This window comes from Andrena cerasifolii, chromosome 8 (genome assembly GCF_050908995.1).
Source record: "Andrena cerasifolii isolate SP2316 chromosome 8, iyAndCera1_principal, whole genome shotgun sequence".
Lineage (NCBI taxonomy): Eukaryota > Metazoa > Arthropoda > Insecta > Hymenoptera > Andrenidae > Andrena > Andrena cerasifolii.
The window spans coordinates 13,826,295-13,846,480 of NC_135125.1; the positions used below are offsets into that span (position 1 = coordinate 13,826,295).

The 20,186-nt window shown below is 45.9% G+C and overlaps 1 protein-coding gene across 6 annotated transcripts in view; it reads right to left on the reverse strand.

Annotated features, from left to right (window-relative positions):
- Positions 1-19,750, reverse strand: part of Ttk (zinc finger and BTB domain-containing protein ttk) — a 52,342-nt gene extending 32,592 nt beyond the window's left edge. The window contains exon 1 of one of the 6 annotated variants that reach the window (XM_076818586.1): positions 18,133-18,531. The gene's annotated coding sequence lies outside the window, so the exon portion shown is untranslated. Of the gene's footprint in view, positions 1-16,583; positions 16,886-16,917; positions 17,487-18,132; positions 18,532-19,611 lie in introns of those variants that run through there. The other 5 variants (XM_076818583.1, XM_076818580.1, XM_076818582.1 and 2 more) reach the window with 5 other exon arrangements.
- Positions 19,751-20,186: the final 436 nt, after the last annotated feature.

The window sequence follows — 20,186 nt, forward strand, 5'->3', positions numbered from 1 at the left end:
GTTTCAAGATACATTTTCATCGTTGACCCAACCAATTCGGGAGAGATATCTGCTAGACGTGGCAAAAAGCTATTGAACGCATGCAATGAACCGTGCAGGAAAGTTGGCCGATGGAACAGACAACGGACGAAGACCGTGACAAGTATGATATCGAGTCGAAAATAACAAGGGCGGTGCGTAAAGCTTGGGTCGCCGATTTACCTGAAAATCTTGCTTACAATTACTCCACGTTATTCGTAATAACGTGTAAAAATCCGCAGGGTGCATTAGCCTAAAGTCTATAAAAGAAGCGAGGAAATTAAGCTCAAAGTTTTGACATTTTCAGATCCTGGAATGGAAATAATTAAAAATTAGTAAAAAAGGCATGATGCTAAACTGATCACCACCATGAAATACGAAGTAGAGAAATTTACAGAAAGTGGAATAATTCAGGTTTGTCTTCTGAGAATCAACCCAACTGCATTTGTTTTTTTACATAAGGCGAATGTCCCAATTTCTGCTGATTTAAGAGGTTACTCGTCATAAAGAAGGTGTACAAAATTTGTTTGTGATCAAAAGTTGCAGAGTAATTGATTAATTCGTTAATAATAAATCAACTAATTCGACAACTGTTTAAGAAAGATATTTCAAGGTGTTTAACTATTAGTAATTTGTAATTAAATACAATGCTCCAAATGTACATATTTCTGCTCACGAAAAATAGCTATATACATATTTCTACTCGCCATTTGTACCAATTTCTGTTCACATAATATCTTGCCTTTTCACGTTAAAATAAGTTATATCCTTTATGGAGAGGTTTTACGATACAACAGTAAAGCATAAAATAATGATAAACAAAAGATAAAATGCCTTCGAATAGAAATAAAGGTTACAGCGTACATTGAATTGCGAGGTTCTGTAACTAAAATTTTGGTGAGTAGAAATGCGGACATGACGGTGATTCGCTTGACCCTAAACCAGCTCACCTGTTTTCTACTTAAAAATGTCTACTGTTTATGCTATTAAATGACAACTTCGACCGCAACAACCAGCTAGAACACGATCGAAAAATCCTGAGTCCCTCGTTTTAAAAGTTTTTTGTTGCTTATGCTGCACTTTGATTAGCCCCAACCTCGTGCAACACCCGTGTAAATGTTCAAATAATTTAGAATTATTTTCGGGCAATTACAGTACAAACGTGACGCTTATAATAATAACAAAAATAAGAAATGAGCAGAAATGGGGACATTTACCTCATGGGCGTGTATGGATTGCCCAAAAAAGCAAACTCTTGAGCTTAACCCTTAACTGGTATCTTGGGGTCGCTCGTGACCCCAGGCGCGCAAAGTTCGCTGCAAAATTTTTGGTTGTCTAAGCTTGTAAACTGTTTTTCTAATTAATTTTATAATAATAGTTTAACTTTCTAGGTTCCTATTATTTTACACATTACCTAAGAACAAAATATTCATAGAGGATGATCTAGTGTCGACTTCACAAATTTCTGTGTCCTTTTTTATTTGGGGTCTGCCATGACCCCAGTATACCAGCCCCGTTTGCAAAAAACAGTATACCAGTTAAGGGTTAATTTTCTCGAAGACTTTCAAGTGACGCGCCTTAAGGGGGTATACCCGTTTGAACCCTCGGAAAATGTATACATTTTGTGGATTTTTTTACAAGTCAACGGTTTGATGCAGATTTCCCGTTTTTTAACTATGTTTACATAGTATTATGAACTACTTATAAAAAAAGTTTCAGTTAAAAAACTATTGTTTTTCGGAAGTTACGGATACATGTCCGAAAGTCTCTCGATTTTAGACGGCTAAACGGTGGCCCTAAAAACTCGCGCTACGTTCAACCAATTTACTTCAAATTTTGCATGCAGAATCATAATAAGATTCCACGTCGTCCAACGAAGGCGATTTTGAAAATTTTGAAAAATAAAGAAATGGTGAGAGATCAAAGGTAAAGTTAAATTTTTCTAAGAGAAAAATCCACCTTTTTCCTTTATAAATAATAAACGGGGAATCGAAATAAAAAAAGCCTTCGTTGGACGATGCGGAATCTTATTATGATTCTGCATGCAAAATTGGAAGTGAATTGGTTGAACGTAGCGCGAGTTTTTAGGGCCACCGTTTAGCCGTCTAAAATCGAGAGACTTTCGGACATGTATCCGTAACTTCCGAAAAACAATAGTTTTTTAACTGAAACTTTTTTTATAAGTAGTTCATAATACTATGTAAACATAGTTAAAAAACGGGAAATCTGCATCAAACCGTTGACTTGTAAAAAAATCCACAAAATGTATACATTTTCCGAGGGTTCAAACGGGTATACCCCCTTAAGCGCTTAATACATTATTGCGCCATGCTGTGTGCCTACTAGCTTCCTGTAAAATTTCAACCAAATCGGAGATCCAAAGCTCGCGCGCGCTCCCGTTGTTAGTTATATTTGTTTAGTCGCGCGGAACAACCAGACCGCGGCTCGACCAGTTTTTGATCGAGCCGCGATGAAAACCTGACGCTGGCTCACGCGCGAAAAACGTCATCGGCGGGGCACGAACACGCCGCGCTCAGGTTATCAACAACAGCGCGGCGATTAGACGATAGACGTGTTCTGGCTCTGGCGATGAACACTCTCTAGCGTGTAATTAGCTTTTTAATTATATCCCACGGGCTGGTATCACTCTCCTAGTTAGGGGTACCATGACGATCAGCTGCGAGCCAGTCTCTCCACCTAATACCGATTAACGAACGTCTCGCTCTAATAACGGGAAATCGAGAAATTCGTTGTACAAGAGGCACGAAAGCGAATCGTTTAGGGGATCTAACGACCGCACGATTCGTTCGATCACGCGTGCGACCGTGCACTATCGAGCGATAAAACTCGATCGGACGACATTTACGACTTCCAGCATCGGGTCGAGGCTGCACGAGCTGGGTCTGCTAGACACGGACCCCGATTTCGCGATACTTTAATTTGTTAATGACGGTCAACGGTGTCCGCGGATTTGCGGGGAGCTCGCTTGCATCTTGGAGGGACCTCGAAAAATAGTAACGCGCTGTGCAGAGCGTTCCAGAAATAAACAGTTGAAATTTAAGCGCTTAGTTTATTCGCCTCGAGAGTGGGGAAATATTATATCTACAAATTTTATTTCGTAGTTACGAACGCTTTTGAAAGAACGCCGGGTAAAATTAGAGATAGCAGAATTGCTGCGACATCTTTTGCTCGCAGTGAATTATTATAAGAATAGTCATCGGACTAGTTGGTTTACCATTTTAGTTAATTAATCTGTGCCAGTGTAAGCTCAAGTATCTTTGAACTTTCTAGCTCTTGCAAAACACCGCGGAAAGGAAGGTTTCTAGACATGCCACTGTGTGACGTTTCTTCGTACTGAAGTTAAGTAGAACATGCTCCCAGAGTCTGGCCGAAAAATATCGGTCGCGTTACGGAGTGACCCAAAAAATAGCCTCTTTTTAGTCGCACGATTTTAGGACTGAATTTTATGCGAAACGATAGCTTGTGACGAGACGTCAATCGCACGAAATTTTCAAGTTGAGGTGGCAATTAGTTTTTGAGATATGGGAGCTCAGAGAAGTGAAAATTCGTTAACGGTTCAGCCCACACGCTTCGGTGTACGGAATTTTATGTCAGTCCGATAATTTAAATAATTATTTCCAGGGGGTTTGCTGACTGCTAACAACGAACTCGAACTTAGATTTTCAAAATTCACGAAAAAAAATCGTGAGATATAAATGACTGTGTAGTGGGTGTTTTTTTTTTAAATCGTCCACTATATTGAATCGGCCATTGTGAGTTTTGCCGACAGCTAACAATGAATTTGAACTTAGATTTTCAAAATTCACAATGGCCAAATGAACACGGTGGGCGATATATTAAAAAAAGCACCCACTACACAGACATTTATATTTCTCGAGTTTTATTTATTTATTTTCTCAGAAACTAATTGTCACCTCAACTGGAAAATTTAGCGTGATTGATGTCTCCTCATAAGGCATCATTTGACACAAAGCTCCGTTCCAGAATCGTGGGACCAAAAAGCGGCTAAAAAAGGCTTCATTTCTGGGTGACTCTTTTTCGTAGCTCCATCTCCTTTTCCCTCAGTTTTATTCCCAAACTGAGTCTACAGGCATGCTTGTCCATTTAGTACAAGCCTTTGTTGCAATAAACATTACAGTCGACCAGGTAACCAAATGATGCGATACGAGTTAATATTGTGAAACTTTTAACTAAATACCAAGAAAATTTGCACGAAAGAGTGGTTTTGTATTAAACCTCGTTGGTGCCATTTGTTAGAATCGAAGCGCAGCAGAGGTCGCGCGCGAAGACTTAGTAGAGAAACTGATTACCGAACAGTCTATTGGATCGCTAAACAAGTTCTGTACCTCGTTACGAGCGCATCCCTCCGAACTTTACACCAGCATCGACTTCAAAAACAATCTCGACCGTGTAACGCAACTCTCGCTTGCGATAAACATTGCGAGGCCAGCAGTGACCCCGCAGTAGCAGAGAAATGGCTAAACAACAATATTTCGACGAGGACTTTTAAATAAGCGAACTGGTGCACGGTACAAGGCGGACAGGACAGAAGGCCGCGGCGCGGCACTCTCGGTTACCCGCGATGTACCGCTCGGCCATCGTACGAACTTCGTCCCGTTATATTCCCTTAACCATCACGGTCACCGCCATTATACCATCGGCATCGTCGTCGTTCAGTTCTTCCCCGCCCGGCATCGTCATCGTAACCGACCCCATTGTTCCTAGGTTACACGCCTATGTATATTCAACGTGTCTGCAAGGCGACTCGCGGTGCGCGCACACACGGAAAAAACCCGCGGCACTATCGCCCCGTACGCGGTCCGCCCGTGCACGCGCGCGTCCCACCACGTGTGTGCGTGCAGGCGGAGAGCCTCGCGCGGCTCTCGGCGCAGCTGACCCCGAAAGCAACGAGGTTTCCGCGATGAATAGAGAGGAGACGATCTCGGCGTCGCACCGTGGATCTCTCGCGAGGCCCGGCGGAGAAACAACCGCCCGACGGATCCGAGCGAGTCGCGCGCGCGGGTCACACTTCGGGGCACGCGTGCTCGATCGCGATTCGTGTGTTGTAAACACAACGGAGATGTGGGCCATCGTCGATGGCACCGAGATCCGACCGTACACGCATCGGCTGATTCAGCTCGAGCGCGCGGCTCCATCCGTAGGTAGAGAGACACGCACGAGCACCGCAAATATAACGCGGCGTTCCCGTACGCCTGTTGCGCTCACGTACGTACGGCTCGCGGGCCGTATTCGTATGCGTGGCACGCACACGCGAGGGCTACATTCTCGTCGTGACGCGCGCACGTCCTTAGAGCGAGGATACTTGTGTGCGCGCGCAGCGGTACGTGCGTGTGCGCGGGGGGGACTCGCTCCGCTCATGGCCACGCATTGCGTAATCAGCACCAGCGGCAGAGTCACGCCGAGGTACAAAACGAACGACAAAGCGCGGCAAATACCGCTGCGTTTCGAGAGCCTGAAATCCTCGCTCGTCCTCCCTATCTCTCGCTCGCTCGCACACTGCGCGACTGTCCCCCTATACTATCTCGCTCCCTCTATCCCCGTTCCCCTGCCACTCGTGCTCCTCGCCCAAGCCCCGCTCTCCCTTCTTACTTCTCTTTCTGTTTCTGTTTCACTCCTCGTATACCCTCGCTCCGCCTGCCTCCTACCTTTTACTGTTTCAACGCTTCCGCGTATAGAGGATCCCCGTAAAAAAACTTGGAAAAGGTACAAAAAATTACGCCAAGTACGTGAAATCAAATAAATCACGAAGGAATGAAAGATGATAATATTTAGCGTATATAAAAAGATGTGAAATCAAAATCAGCTTCAAGTATATAGAGATGCTTTCCAACTGCGCTTTAGATGACACAACTACGTATGTACAGCTAAAATGCTGTGCTCATACATTCCATTACCCATGTCGCGGACATTTTAATAATGCGAAGATAAAATGTAACATCATTTGCCTAGATGTCCGCGGCCTGGAAGTCGAATACTTGGCGTGGCCAGGCAAGGTATTCTCAGATGATCGATACCCCCATACCTTCCCTCTCGCAGGCTTTCACATAATTTGTCAATTTAAAACTCTGCCGATACGAATACACTTTCGTTATTTTGCGTTTTTAAATAATTCTTAGTCGTCGACACCTTGACCTTGCCTGGCCACGCCAGGTATTCGACTTCCAGGCCGCGGACATCTAGGCAAATGTCTAGATGTTACATTTTGTCTTCGCGTTATTAAAATGTCCGCGATGTGGGTAATGGAATGTATGAACACAGCATTTTAGCTGTGTATACGTAGTTGTGTCATCTTAAGCGCAGTTGGAAAGCACCTTTATGTACTTGCAGCTCATTTTGATTTCACATTTTTTTTTGATATGCTAATTATTATTATCTTCTATTCTTTTGTGATTTATTTGATTTCATGTACTGGGCGTAATTTTGTTTACTTTTTTCATTTTTTTTTATGGGGATCTCACTTCTTTTTACAAAGATAATTTGTACAGGGAATGACTTCGGATAATTTTTAATATTATAACTTACAAATTATCGCGGGACAGGATTAAGAACAAATCCAGTCACAGCATCATTTTACGCTTCGATTATATATACATACATAAAATCCTCAGTTTAGTTACAAAGAAAAAACAGTTTGACGATATTCAAATATGTCGCAATTCAAATTTCGGCAACTTACCTTGCGTTTGAGACTGCAGTTCGGTTGCAATTCAATGGTGCAACGATACATATTTGTAAAAACGCGTTTATAACTTGGTTATAACTTGACGGTAAGCTGTCAAAATTTGGAGTAGATTGCATAGTGAAGATTGACGAAAGAAACCCGTGTTAGTTTCTGTTGGCCGAAGGTGTGCGTGTAACGCGTATACGTATTATGTCGACAAAATTTGGTTGGAGAATAAGAATAAGAATAAGAATAAGAATAAGAATAAGAATAAGAATAAGAATAAGAATACGAATAAGAATAAGAATAAGAATAAGAATAAGAAAAAGAAAATTCTACCATTTCCGACTGATTCATGAGACGATATTACGATATCTCTGTTACGCGTGGACCGATTTCATTGAATTTGGTCTTATTCGAAAGCTAATATGCAGTTTACATAAGAAAAATGCCTTTAAATTTCGAAAATATTGCAGGCGTGATGAGATATTAACGAAGTAAGTTTCAGGTTAAGTTGAAATAGCCGTGCGACGAGTAAATGATAGCGGCAGCGACAGTCGACATATACATGGTGTCTTTCGCGTACTTGGCGTCTCGACGCTACCGCGCCTCTAGATACGGGTACGTGTAGTTCGCATGCACGGGACTGTCTAGAGGTGCCTAGGTATACCCCGGGATCCATTAATAGCACTTAAAGACGCCGGTTTTTATCCTAGGATTATTCTCGCTGCGGCGAGGCGGGAAATACACGCTGGTGTATCGATAGAGAAACGTTCCGCTGAGTCATCGCTCAAGGATGTACGTGTCAGTCGACAAAATGATTTCTGCAGGAATTCTGCGTCTCGTCACGCGGTGCACCGCCGCCCGTGCACACATTGCCGCGATTGTGAAACTCGACGAGGCTCCCGTCGGGGGTGGACGGGGGAATTTCGTCCGGTAACCGACAATTCGAGGACGGCGGCGCGGGGCGGGGCGGGAGGGGGATGCCGGAGCGTAGCGGGAGAAGAAAAAGGGAGCGATTAGAAACGTCCGCGGGCATCGGTCGGTCTAGAATATAAGGGTTGCTTAATCGATCGACCGAATTTTAACGGCGGATCGAGGTCGAAGGCAGCCGAGCGTGCACAGAACGAACGAAACGGTCGGATAAGCGGGTGAAAAAGATAGGTCGACGTAGGAAAAACGTTAACGCGCTCGGATGCAGGGGAATAAACGTGACGCGCCGACGTGGGCGTTCGTCGAATTCCTTCTCGCCCGCGACACACGGACGAAACGGTGGAAAATGCTGGTCCGTTTCGTACATCACCCCACGGGCAGCGATAATGGGCGCCCGAGGGGGGTGGAGGGGTGGAAGTGGGGGGCGAAAAAAATCCACCGGGAACGGATATAGGTTGGGTCCGCGATAATCAATATCGCCTACCCGCGAAATAAACGCTCCCGAGCGAGCGTACCCGAGAGAGCGATTTGGGGTAACCTTTCCGGCGACCGGGTTTTCCTCGCGCGGCGGTGGTGGTGATATAATTCGGGAGTGTTTCAAATCGAGTGAGGCAAGTGTGGGTACTCTCGGATATCTGTCCCTTGTCGCACCTCCTCCCACTGGGGGAGTGCCAGGATGTGCTTGGAACGATGAACGCGCTCACGGTTCACACATTCCCGGGGCGAGCTCGTTCGCTCGCGAGCACGAGAGAGCGCGCACGCGCACGCGCACGCGCTCGCACACAGGAGCGGCTCGCGCGCGCGCGCGTGTGTGTGTGGGACACGCGTGCACACGCGATAGTCTGTCGGCATCGAGGGGCACAGGTACGGCTCATTCCGTTAGCTGTAGTGGAAGCACCAGGTACGAAGTTAACGGAGAATTTTGCGGCAAAGGGGAAGAGGGATTGGCTACCGAGGAGCGTGTCCCACATTTTAGAGCCTTCGTGGAGAAATACTCGCAGCATTTCTGATTCGTTTGCTCGCTCGCCAGCGGGGCGACAACGCGCTCCGTGATATGCCCGCGCGTTTTCGGCTTCTTCTCCCCGCGTGAATGGAAAGTCACGCCTAGTCTCGCGTGGTCGAAAAGATCCGAGATTCCGTGACGAAATAATTAACGAATGCTGCGATAAAGTATACGTGAAATATGTACCAAGCCGTTTATGAATAATGCAGCCTTATTAACGCAATAAGGATCTCGTACATTTCGAAAGCACCGACTTAACACTTTAACCGCCGCTCTTGCGGCGTTGGCCAGAAGGATGCTTCGGACTGACCATTTTCTGCACCTGTATTGGCAACTTTAACACTAGACTTTGCTTAGCCTGCTGTTACCGTGGAGAATCCTTTCTATTTAGTATAGAGTAACTTATGCTCTCTTTTACTGTTCTTAACTGTAAAATATTTTTTCTTGCCAAATGATAGATCTAATTAAAATAAGTAACTTTTGTCTCGAAACTTCTTTTCTATCTCTTAGAGTTCGCAAGTTATAACAGAAAATCGGAAAGTAACCGAATTTTCAGGGGTTAGTTCTACCCCCTTCGAGTGTATTTAGGCAGCGAACAAAAATTGCGTTGTAATCGGGAGGAAATTCACTACGTATTACCAAAGTTTCAGAATTTTTTGGATTTTCGTTGTTAGATGCCTTATTGAACAGAGGCTGAGAAATTTTATCTAATTTAACCCTTGGCGGATGAACAGTGGCATACAGATAGTCTTACATTCCCAATGAATAATTAAAAGACTAGAGTAATATTGGATAAACAAAACAGAAATATATACCAGAACCTATTAAAAACTAGTTTTGGAATTCCAAGAACTTATGGGAATTATTCTGTATAAATAAGGAAAAGAAATATGATTAAATTACTCGTAACTAATTGGAGTGAATGCGTGGGACGGAGTGGATAAAACAAATGGTCGTTTGTCAACGTACTGTGTCATTCGAAAATCGCAGAAACAACGGGGAAGATTATTCTCTATAAAATGAGAAACTATATAAACAGCATTGTGTGCATACCACGCGTAACTTGATAAAAGCAATAAACGCATTGACTTTTACAGTTGCGTGCCCACGACTTCTCCCATCCCGACTACCAGCAGCAATGTGCTTGGTCGTCCACGAAGGGTTAATATGGATTTTTTAATCTACTCGCTCTTCCCTATACAGATATTCAACAAGTCAGCGAAAATTCCCCAAAGTGGATAAAATCAACTAAAGACAACGAATGTAGGTACTGTAGCAGAAAAGATTCGTCGAACAATATCCTGTATTGCAGAAAAAATTGTAATAAGAATACATTTATCAGTGTTAAAAAAAAATATATACAAATTCTTTTTTTGTTAAACGATTTTATTAAAAATGTAATAAAAACTAAATTAAAATGCACTAAAAACTAACAAATAATTATTTTCTTGTACTTCAATTTTGATGGTGTTAATATCACTTCAAATAAAATCGTGGGGCACGATATTTCATAACAGGATATGAATCACCTTAATACAGAAGCAAATTCATTCGCATTAATGAAAGAAAATATTTTAATTGCGGGATACAGATTGCAATGTGACATAAAATTGATAAACTGTAGTTGACGATGTTCCACTTTCCAACCGACATGGTGCCCCACGATTTTATTTAAAATGATATTAACACCATCAAAAATGAAGTACAAGAAAATAATTATTTTTATTAGTTTTTACTACATTTTTAATAAAATCGTTTAACATAAAATATATATTTTTTTATTTTCTAGTTTTTAGTGTTTGTGGATTCACGTTTCACAGCTCAGACTTCTTTACAAATATCTTTTATTGCTGTATACAGTTCAACAGTTTGCTTAAACGTTGCAGTGCTACAGTCCCTAAAAACTAATTATTTCCTTGTACTACAATTTCGATGGTGATACACTACGAACGCCTGCAAAGTTTCAATTTCACTATTCGTACATACGCGACCGATCATTTCTCGATAAATTCTAGATTCTCCCGAACGCAGCAGCGTTTTGTCGTTCTCGTAAAGAACGCCATTGGGCTGATTTCAAGTCGTTTGGATTTGTGGTTATGGGTTATATTTATCGATGACTGGTTAATTTTTGCAGCCGCTCGGGGTTAATTTTTTAAAAAAATATATAAGTGGGTTAAATTTGAGTTGCCAGATACGAACTATACAAACAAACAAACAGAGGATCGAAGCTGAATAAAATCGTTTAAAAAGAAGCGCGATCTCGCGAATCAACGATTGAAATAGTTGGAAGATTATCGCTTCACGGAAAGCGGCCGGCAGCAGGCATCGTCGGTAACGCGCGACGGATAAAGTGTTAAACTGCGAATATTTGCAAACAGTGTGACTGGAGATGTGTAATTATCGTGGAGCGCGTAGGATTCTACGAAGAGCTTTTTAAATAATGACCATCCGCGATATCGGGAGGCCGGGGAGCGTAGCGAGCAACCCTAAAAGAATATACCGCTCCGTCAGAGGATTCCGAGACGTTGAATCTCAGCTCTGAAGAGCTTGCTCTTTTGCCCCTCTCAGACATGTGACCACACCACAGCCGCGATCCCTACGTACACACAGACGTGTCTGAGCCACTCTCACGCACTCACGCGTGCACTCACAGACAGGTCGGCCATCTTTCTTTCTGTTAGCCTGCACCCTACCCCTCCTACGCCCGCTCAACCTCGTACCTACCCCTCTCTGACGCTCCTCGCCCTCGCCGACCACCACCCTTCCGCCGGCAACGACGACGGCCGACCTCGCCGCTCGCATTGGCGCCCACCCTGCATTTTTTCACAGCCGAGCGTTCTCGTTGCACGAAAACTTTCCTAATCCGGCTCGCCGATCCGCGGCCTCGCGAAAGGTCCTTGCGGATAAGGCTGTAAAAATATCGCCGGCGACGTAAAATGACGGGACGGTTTACGACGGGAAAAATAAAAATTTACGACCGACGCGGAGGAACAGGCCGGCCAGTTAGAAAACGCGACCGAGGGCCGAGGCGAGTTTCAAGAGACACGGCAGTGTCTCGCGCCAAGTACACGCACAGCGCGAGACACAGAGTGTCTGTATTACGCCACGACCCGCTATCAAGAACCCTTCGATTATCGAATCTCAATAATGGTTGATCCGATTAGATTTTGAACGGCCTTAATGGATAGCTTGGGTTTGATTTACATCAGGAAAGTGTCTTCGTTTCGTTCCTACGTGCCTTGTGAGCTGAGATATTTCAATGCGAAGTTCCGATTTGCCGAATTTTATGTTCTGAAAGATTAAGCATCGTCGTCGTCAAGTGTAGGCAACAGGGGAACATGAAAGGATGAGGAAACGTACCGCTAATTCGCGCAGCACGAAAAAGAGAAAAAACAGCTACGTTTAGGTCCCTAGTAACGTAACCTAGCTAGTGTCAATCCAGCGTAACCTGCCCAATGTCAAATAAGGTAAATTGTCCAAATTTTTTATGTCACGAATATTTACACCAAACAGAACACTGAATTGTTCGTAATAAACTTTTTAGGTACAGCTGATAGAAAGGAAGAAGACGCACAGACTTGGAAGTTGTACGCAGAAGGTTCAACGGAGAAGCATCTTGTTTCGCACAAGTTTCTGGCAATTTGTACCACGCTTGTACAAAGTAATATATTGTAACATATTACATTTAATTTGCCAGATATTTTTATACCAGAAAATAATTTTTAATTTAGAGTTTCTATGTAAAGCATATAGAAATTTCAATATGTTGTAGCGTTTAGTGATATTTAAACGTACGTCAAAGGATTTTTCGAAATTTTGAAAAATGACGATTTTACAGCTGTTTCAAGTTAAGTGCTAACTTTTTTTCAATATATTATAGCTATGGAAGTAGTAAACGGATGGAGATGAGCTTTACGGTGCTTATAGAGAAGACATTGAAGTTTTAAGAAAAAATTATTTCAGTTTGAAAAAAAAAAATTGAACAATTTTTTACGCGCGCGCGCAGACGAACGAAAAAACTGTCGTAAATTTATTAATGTGCTATATTTAGCTTTAAAAACTAATGATATATTTATTTTATACAAATAGATATTTCAATAGCAATAAATATTTTATTCAAAATACTTGGCGCTGCGCACCGAATTGCTGTTGCTAAACTGAATAAATATGTATAAATTGCATTAATCTTTTAATATATATGCAATAAATATGTATAAATTGCGTTTCTAATATATATATATATTGATGTACTTTAAATTGCAACGGAGTTATTGGAAATTATTAATACTAAGACAATTAACATTTTTTCGGTTTCGCAGCGCCAAGTATTTTGAATAAAATATTTCCTGGTATTGAAATATCTATTTCTATAAAATAAAAACATATCTGCTTAATATTATTTAATAAATTTTTTGTTTGTATAAATAGCCATTGTTATAATTGGCGCGATTTTTGTATATCATTAGTTTTGTGAAGCTAAATATAGCACATTAATAAATTTACAACACTTTTTTTTTCGTTCAGTTTTTTGTAGCTTTTTCAAAAAAAGTAATTTTGTGGAGATATTAAATACGCGACGGATGTGCGCTTTTTGGCAATGCTCCCCTCCCTTCCCCCGCCCCCACGCGCGAGTATCGCTGAATGAACGTCGCGCGGTTTTGTATATAAACGCTGCAGGTCCGGCTCCGAGTCGAGTGGCTTTTCAACGATTTCCTACGCAACGTTCCGTTCCCATAGAGCGATTAAATCTATGCACCGTTGCCGACCCTCTGGCTAAACGCGATCGCCCCCTCGACGCGCATTGCTGCATTGATCACCCCTCTGTTTCCAGTAAATTCCACCGCCCCGGTCTTACGAAAAACTTCCTCCATCCCGGCCGGAGAATTTCCCCGCCTAAGTTTTAACTCGAACGATCGCCCTACGCGGCGGTGGCTAACGCGATGAATCACATTGTGTTACAATACCGCTTATTAATGGATCCTAATTGACGCTGGCAATTATAGCTGCGGATAGCTGTAATCGACAACATCAATTACGATCAATTAATAATTCATTCTGTCTCCACCCCCGTTCTTTCTATTTACGTTAAATAAGGCCATCTAGAAGCAAGATAACATTGTCCGCGGCGCGGCGTGAGAATAAATGAAAATCGGCCGGCAAGCCCGTCGACGGCGCGGGCATTAAAAGGATTGACCAATAATTTGCCCGCGACTCGTTATTCAATGCGACCTCAGAGTTTTTCAAGCGGCAGCCACGGGAAACGTGGCAACCTCGGTCGACGTACAGTGTCGTGCAAACGTATTACGTGCCTCCGCGATACTAGACGCAGGTGTAACTAGGGCGCGAAGCTGAACACCCATTTCGCGATATAGTTGCACGGGTGTTGTGAAAACAGGTGCAAGGTATACCGGCCGATCCTTGCCCCACCACCGCCGCCGCCGCTTGCCACTTTTGTCCCGACCGGTCTTGTTGTTGATGATGCACCCATCCCCGATGAATCATTTCGGGGACAAAAAGTGTTTGAAACAAAAGAACGGCCGACAGAAGCGAAGTCCTTGAAAACGTCACCCCCGGAATGCCATTGTTACGCGGGTAACCAACACCCCTATCGACACCATGACGCGTAACGATAGATAATTGGGACAGTCGGAGGGTGAGGTGTTCGTCATTGCCCAGTGAAATCATGCAACACTCCAAAATGATATCATCGGGCGGCCAGCTCGCGACAACGGAATTAACGAGCCGAAGAAAATTTCGATTCCCCTTATCGGCTATGATATTTGCTCGACGGAACGCGATTGATAAAGTGCTGCTGTATTGTTATCGATCGCGGTAATTCGTAGACGGGCCGGCGAAGGAATTTCGGGACCGAGGGTGTCGCGAGAAAATGCATCGTTCTCTCTCTGTATCTCTCTGAAAATGAAAACTGCAACGGGCTGGCAAAAGTGCAAACTGCTGTCGGAGTCCGACATTCTTGTAATGGATATATCCTGACGACCACGCAGTCGTAATCCACACACGTAATAAAAGGAACAACGGATGGGGAGTACAGGGAGAGGCAGCACGTTGCACAGTCATCACCGTTATACAAACGCGCAGGCGCACGGACTTTAGATCGTGCACACGGCTTTTTGCCCGTAAAATAGAAATCGGTAGGCTCGCGCTATCTCCTCGAAGTGACCCTTAAAACCTGCACGTAACAATATTAACGTGCTATCTCGCGGCGTTTTACGAAATGTCGCACGAGATTTTATCTGCGTATAAATATCTTCGCTTTCGTATAGAATCCAGCCGATCGTAGATACGAGCTAGCAGGTTGCCACGCGAACTTGAATGCCGATAAGACTGTTTTCCCCGGTGGAAAATGCAGAAACGATAGAGAGATTATCGAGGAAACTTCCTTCCTGCGCCGTGAATCACTTTATACTGTAATTTTTCCATATGGGCGGAACGCAGGCTCAACCGTCTGTCGGAATAGACCAGATAGCGCACCGCAATGGTAGAAACCTGTATTATCGGCCAGCATCTAAAAGCGCGGGAAGTTTGAAAAAAGAAAGCAAGGCGAAATCACCATATTCGTGCGTTAACTAGGACGGATTAACGAACGATACTTGTCGCGCTAATAATAAGCCACGCGATATTACCATTACAAAAAGGTGGACCCTACGTAGGAAGTTATTTAGTCGAACCCTCCCCCTATTATGTATACGACCACCATCATCGCCGCTATAATTCGACGCTTCAACCCCTCGCGGGTACCACGATAAAATCGACACGCTACTTTAATCAGGAACCCGCAGGAAGTGCCATGTAAGTTCTCATCGAAGCACACGTGGGTACGGACACGTCGAGCTTCAGTGCACAAGCCAACACTTGTCGCATACGAGCAGGTTATATCACTCTTTTTACCAAACGTATCCGTGATTCGTCATAGTTCCGGAACGATGGCGCAGTTGACGTACCCGAAAATTCATAAGCTTTCTGATTCCGCTGAATAAATATACCGTCACGTCCTGAAATACGATTATGGAATATATCGGATTGCACGTAATTTTCTGTGGTTGTCGAGGATAGATATAAATACAGTACGCGCGGAGAACACACGTGGGCTCTATCGCCGTACGCGAGGAATGATATTTTTGTTTCTTAAAAAAGCGCACGACAAAGATACGTATGGTTCTACAAATTGCGCGTTTAAGCGGGTCTCGGGTGGAAAGTTTCGCAGAAAATATGGGGAGCCTACTAATTATCGGGGCAGACCACAACACTATTCAAAATGGAGTAGTATAGGCCAGTAAAGGCACCACGTGTCCGAACCACGTGGTTGTTAGGTTATTTCACTTGGCGGGAGGTCGATAGACGAATGCTTTTTTCAGCAAACTTCTCCGCCGCGGACATCTAAAAATCGACGTTTCCAGCGCGATGCGAAGAAAGTTATGAAAAAGCGAAGCAAGAACACAGCAAAATATTGAACACGTGGTAGTGCGTGTCACGGAAAAAAAGTTCGTACCCCGAAGAAATATGCCTGGCAATACTACGACGTTGTAATATTGTAAACCAGGTCCAATCTTCGTTCAAGTATGTCTATATCTCAAAGATAACAACGAATCTCTGGTTTGAGATAACTAGGGCTCGTCGACTAACGGTAGATCTGCACTTTGAGTTCGAACGCGAAATACAGAATATGCATTCCGAAAAACTTTCGCGGGACATATGTACGAATAAATTCGACGAATCGGCGAAAGACAGGCGACGGCCGATTAATCGGTGGAGTTGAAATACGAGACTCGTTTTACGAACTTATTTACGCAATTTTCGCGACAACTGTGAAGTAAAGCCACTTCGGAGCACGCGGTAAAAATAATGAGACGCGACGAGGAAGCACTGAAACTACAAAATATAGTGCGTCACAAACTGCACACGCACCTGTAACACACCGATCCGCGTGTACATGGTCCGTCTACTCCGCTCTCCGCGTACTTGCTCATTCACGGTACATCCTTTCTTCGATCGCAGACAATTTACACAACCGAGCACCATGTTTCCCGTTTCTTTTGCTTTAAAATTCGGTCACCCCGATACGGCACAGGTTACATAATTTTCCACTACAATGTAGTAACGAGGAGATTAAGTGGCGCGCGCGTGCGGTGACACTGCCGACCGAAAGGCACGTTCTGACACGTGCTCGAACTCGAGGCTGTGGAACTGATCCGATCTCGCGCGTTCGCAAAGACGAGTAAGGTATGTATACAGGACTCACCTGTTATGGTACGTGGTGGGTAACGATTGCAACGCGACTCGAGGGGCTACATTAGCCGAATACGAAAATGCGACAGTCGAAGAGTACGGGAGCGAGCGCGGCGGGAGGGAGAGAAAATCACGAAGAGGAAGCGAGCAGACGGTAGACAGCAACAATGACGCTCCCTCGCGAGGGAAGGAACTGGCGAGGTACACTGGGGAACAAGCGGCTCAATGAACACAACAAGGGGGAGGATGGTCGGCGGATGGACGAACGAAACGACTCGACTCGAGTCGAGTCAGCCTCGACACCCCGGGGCGTATCGGCGCCTATGGGCAGCGCCATACCCGACCGCGACACACGCTGGCGAAAGAGAGAGACACAGCGACGTAGAGGGAGGCAGAGAGGGGGAGGGAGAGAGGCGAAGTGCAGGAGGAAGACAGAGCGATCCGAAGAGGCGAGGGACAGAGGAGGGAGAGAAGATTTACGCAACCCTCTCTCGTCGAGCGAAAATCCACGTCGCGAGGCACACTGTCGTCGATGCGCCGATAAGCCACGTAGTATCCTCCTTGCACGCGTCTCACTTTTTCTCGCTTCTTTTTACCCAAGAAACTGTGAAAACTAACCTCTCCTTTTACCCCGCGAAATTTCCCTCTCCCGTTCGCTCTCTCGCTCGCGCTCGCGCTCCCGCCGTGTTTAACCCTTCCTACACAGAGGCGCGCGCGGCGAACCACACGCACGCACAATATCGCACCGTAGCGTGCACGCACACGGAGGCGGCCGTGCACATAATCACAGGGCGCATAAACGTACAGGCACTAACACAGAAACACTCGCGTGATTCGACCGTATACACCACACGGCAACTGCGCGGACGATGTCGACGGGCGCACAATACGAATAGCAAAACTAAGGGAACGAGGGGGCGAATAGAGCGAGAGTGCACGAAGATGGGTGTACAAGTAAAGGGGGAGAAAGTGGGAGAGAGAGAGAGAGAGAGAGAAAGGAGCGTCCTCTCATCCGCACTGGTAATATCGATTCGCAGGGTTGCACCGATGGCAACGACCCTACCTGGTTTTACGAAACTGGAGCTCGAAAGCGCACACGGTACGTTTCCTTCGGCTTATCGACACCGCCCGGTTTTCCCCGATGACACCCGAGACTCGCAGCAGCCCGATGCTGTCCGTTACACGGTACGTACGGAAATTTTACACACTATGCACCACGTCGACTTACCTTGGCATCCTGGGATGCGGCTGTTTCGACGACGGGGTGAGAACCTCTCCACCGAGGACGTGCGACTTTACCCGTGCAGCGCTAGGACGCCATGTCATCAAGTCGAGGCGCGGACTCGGGGCAAATCGCGCATATACACACCGATAGAGAGAGAGGCGCACGAACACCACGTAGCTGACCAACCCGGTGCCTGCCGTGCTGGGAATTCCTGCTGCGCCACCGAACGGCCGTCACGGAACCTCGCCTACGCCCGCCTAGCGCCACGACCGTGCTTTCCGTCCGTGGTACCCTTCACCGCTTTGCAACGCTCGCGACACCCGCCCGTTTGCGCGCCCTCGTTCAACCAAACCACCGAAGCCGAGTCGCGCACAACCTCCCGCAATCCTACCACCGCCGCCTACCCACCGGCCCCCCTCCTACACCCTTCACCCTCCTCGTCACGCACTCCTCCCTTCCCTCGCTCGCGACACCCTGTACTCCCTCACGCCATCCTGCGCGTTTCGTCCTTCTCGCGTACCCTCTCTTTCTCTCGCTCTCGCTCTCTCTCTCTCTCACACCGATTCTCCCACTCTTTCCTTAGCCCGCAAGGAACGAATCGCCCGACTTCCCTCTCCTTCCCTCCAACCAGCATCGTCTCTTTTTAGTTCTCCTTCGAAACCTCCGCATTCGTCTTTCCTCTTTCTTGCTCCTCACCCTCGATCACCCTCCGAAAAGGGCACTTATTTTCGCCCCTTTGTTCTCACGCTTGCGACCAACTTCTCCTTCTCTCCAAAGAGACCTTTCCTTAAAACCTGCCGCCTCCCCCTTCGCCTGTACGCCTTCGTTCCTCGGGCTTCTTTCTCGAACACACCCTCTCCCTCTCTACCTCCTAGCGCTACTTCTTACGTCGCGTTACTGCGCACTCGTTCCGGCAAAGTCGCCACGAGCTCGTGCAGCTACTCGCAAAGCTGTTACCCATTGACGACGTCATGCGCGCGGCTCCAGCGGCCGCTTATCGCCTCTCGTATTATTTCGATAAAGGAAAATGCGGGTTAAAGGGGCAGGCGAGTCTCCGTTAAAGTTTTTAAAATAGAGTCGCCTGGATTACGTTACCGTCTCGCGATGCGATATCTCCTTTATCCTTTCGTTTCTTACAGCCGTTTTTTTTTTTTACTGCCTACTTTTTAAATGTTTCTCCGACTCTGGCGGAACAGTTAAAGATACGCTCGACTCGCTGGGCCGCGGCGGGTGAGAGAAAAATCTAGGGGGGTTGAACCGTGAAGAAACCGGGAAGAAATTCATGGACGCGCACGGGATGCCTGCGGAGGAGGAGGGGGCAGCACGTTGCGGGTTATACACGCAACCGCGATTTGCGTCTGCGCACTTTTTCCCGAGTAGAGGCTCGCCGAGCGGCCTGCCGTAAGATAGAGCGAGACGGCCGCCTCACCGCCACGAGGCCGTTTCTCAACTTCTTCGGCTGCAAATGCACAAGTTACCAACCACATTTGCGTATCCTGGTAGTTGTCGCTGGGCTTCAGCTTCCGCTTCGCTCCCCGAGCCTCGGCACGCGCGTATCTGCGGCAAGAATCCGTGCGTCGTCACGTTGCCATGGAAGTAAACGCACCTTCGTCCGATTTCCTCGTCGGACCCAACGTGCGTTGGTCGGCCGCGCGTGTCGTCACCAGAATATCGTTGCGCTACGCTGACGGCACCTTGACACGTTTACCCCGACGCGCGTATTCTACACCGTTGCGACAACGTCGAAACGTATTTCATTTATCGCCGCTCTCGTTGCACGGTCGATCGTTATCCCCGCGCGATTTTCCCGCGCTTTTGTCCGCACTTCCCTTTAAGGTAAGAAACGGCACGCGGCCAAGGGAACAGAAGGGGGTTGAACGCGCGGAACCAAGGGAATTCGGCTGTTACTGATTCGTACACGCGAGAGCTGCTGCACGCGGCGACGTGTTCCGAACAGGAGGGTTGGTTTTCGAAGAGACGCGCGGGGTGCTGGCCGCGGAAGGATCCCCACGGATCTTTTCGGTCGACTGATAAAAAGGCTTGGAAGCTGCCTTGTC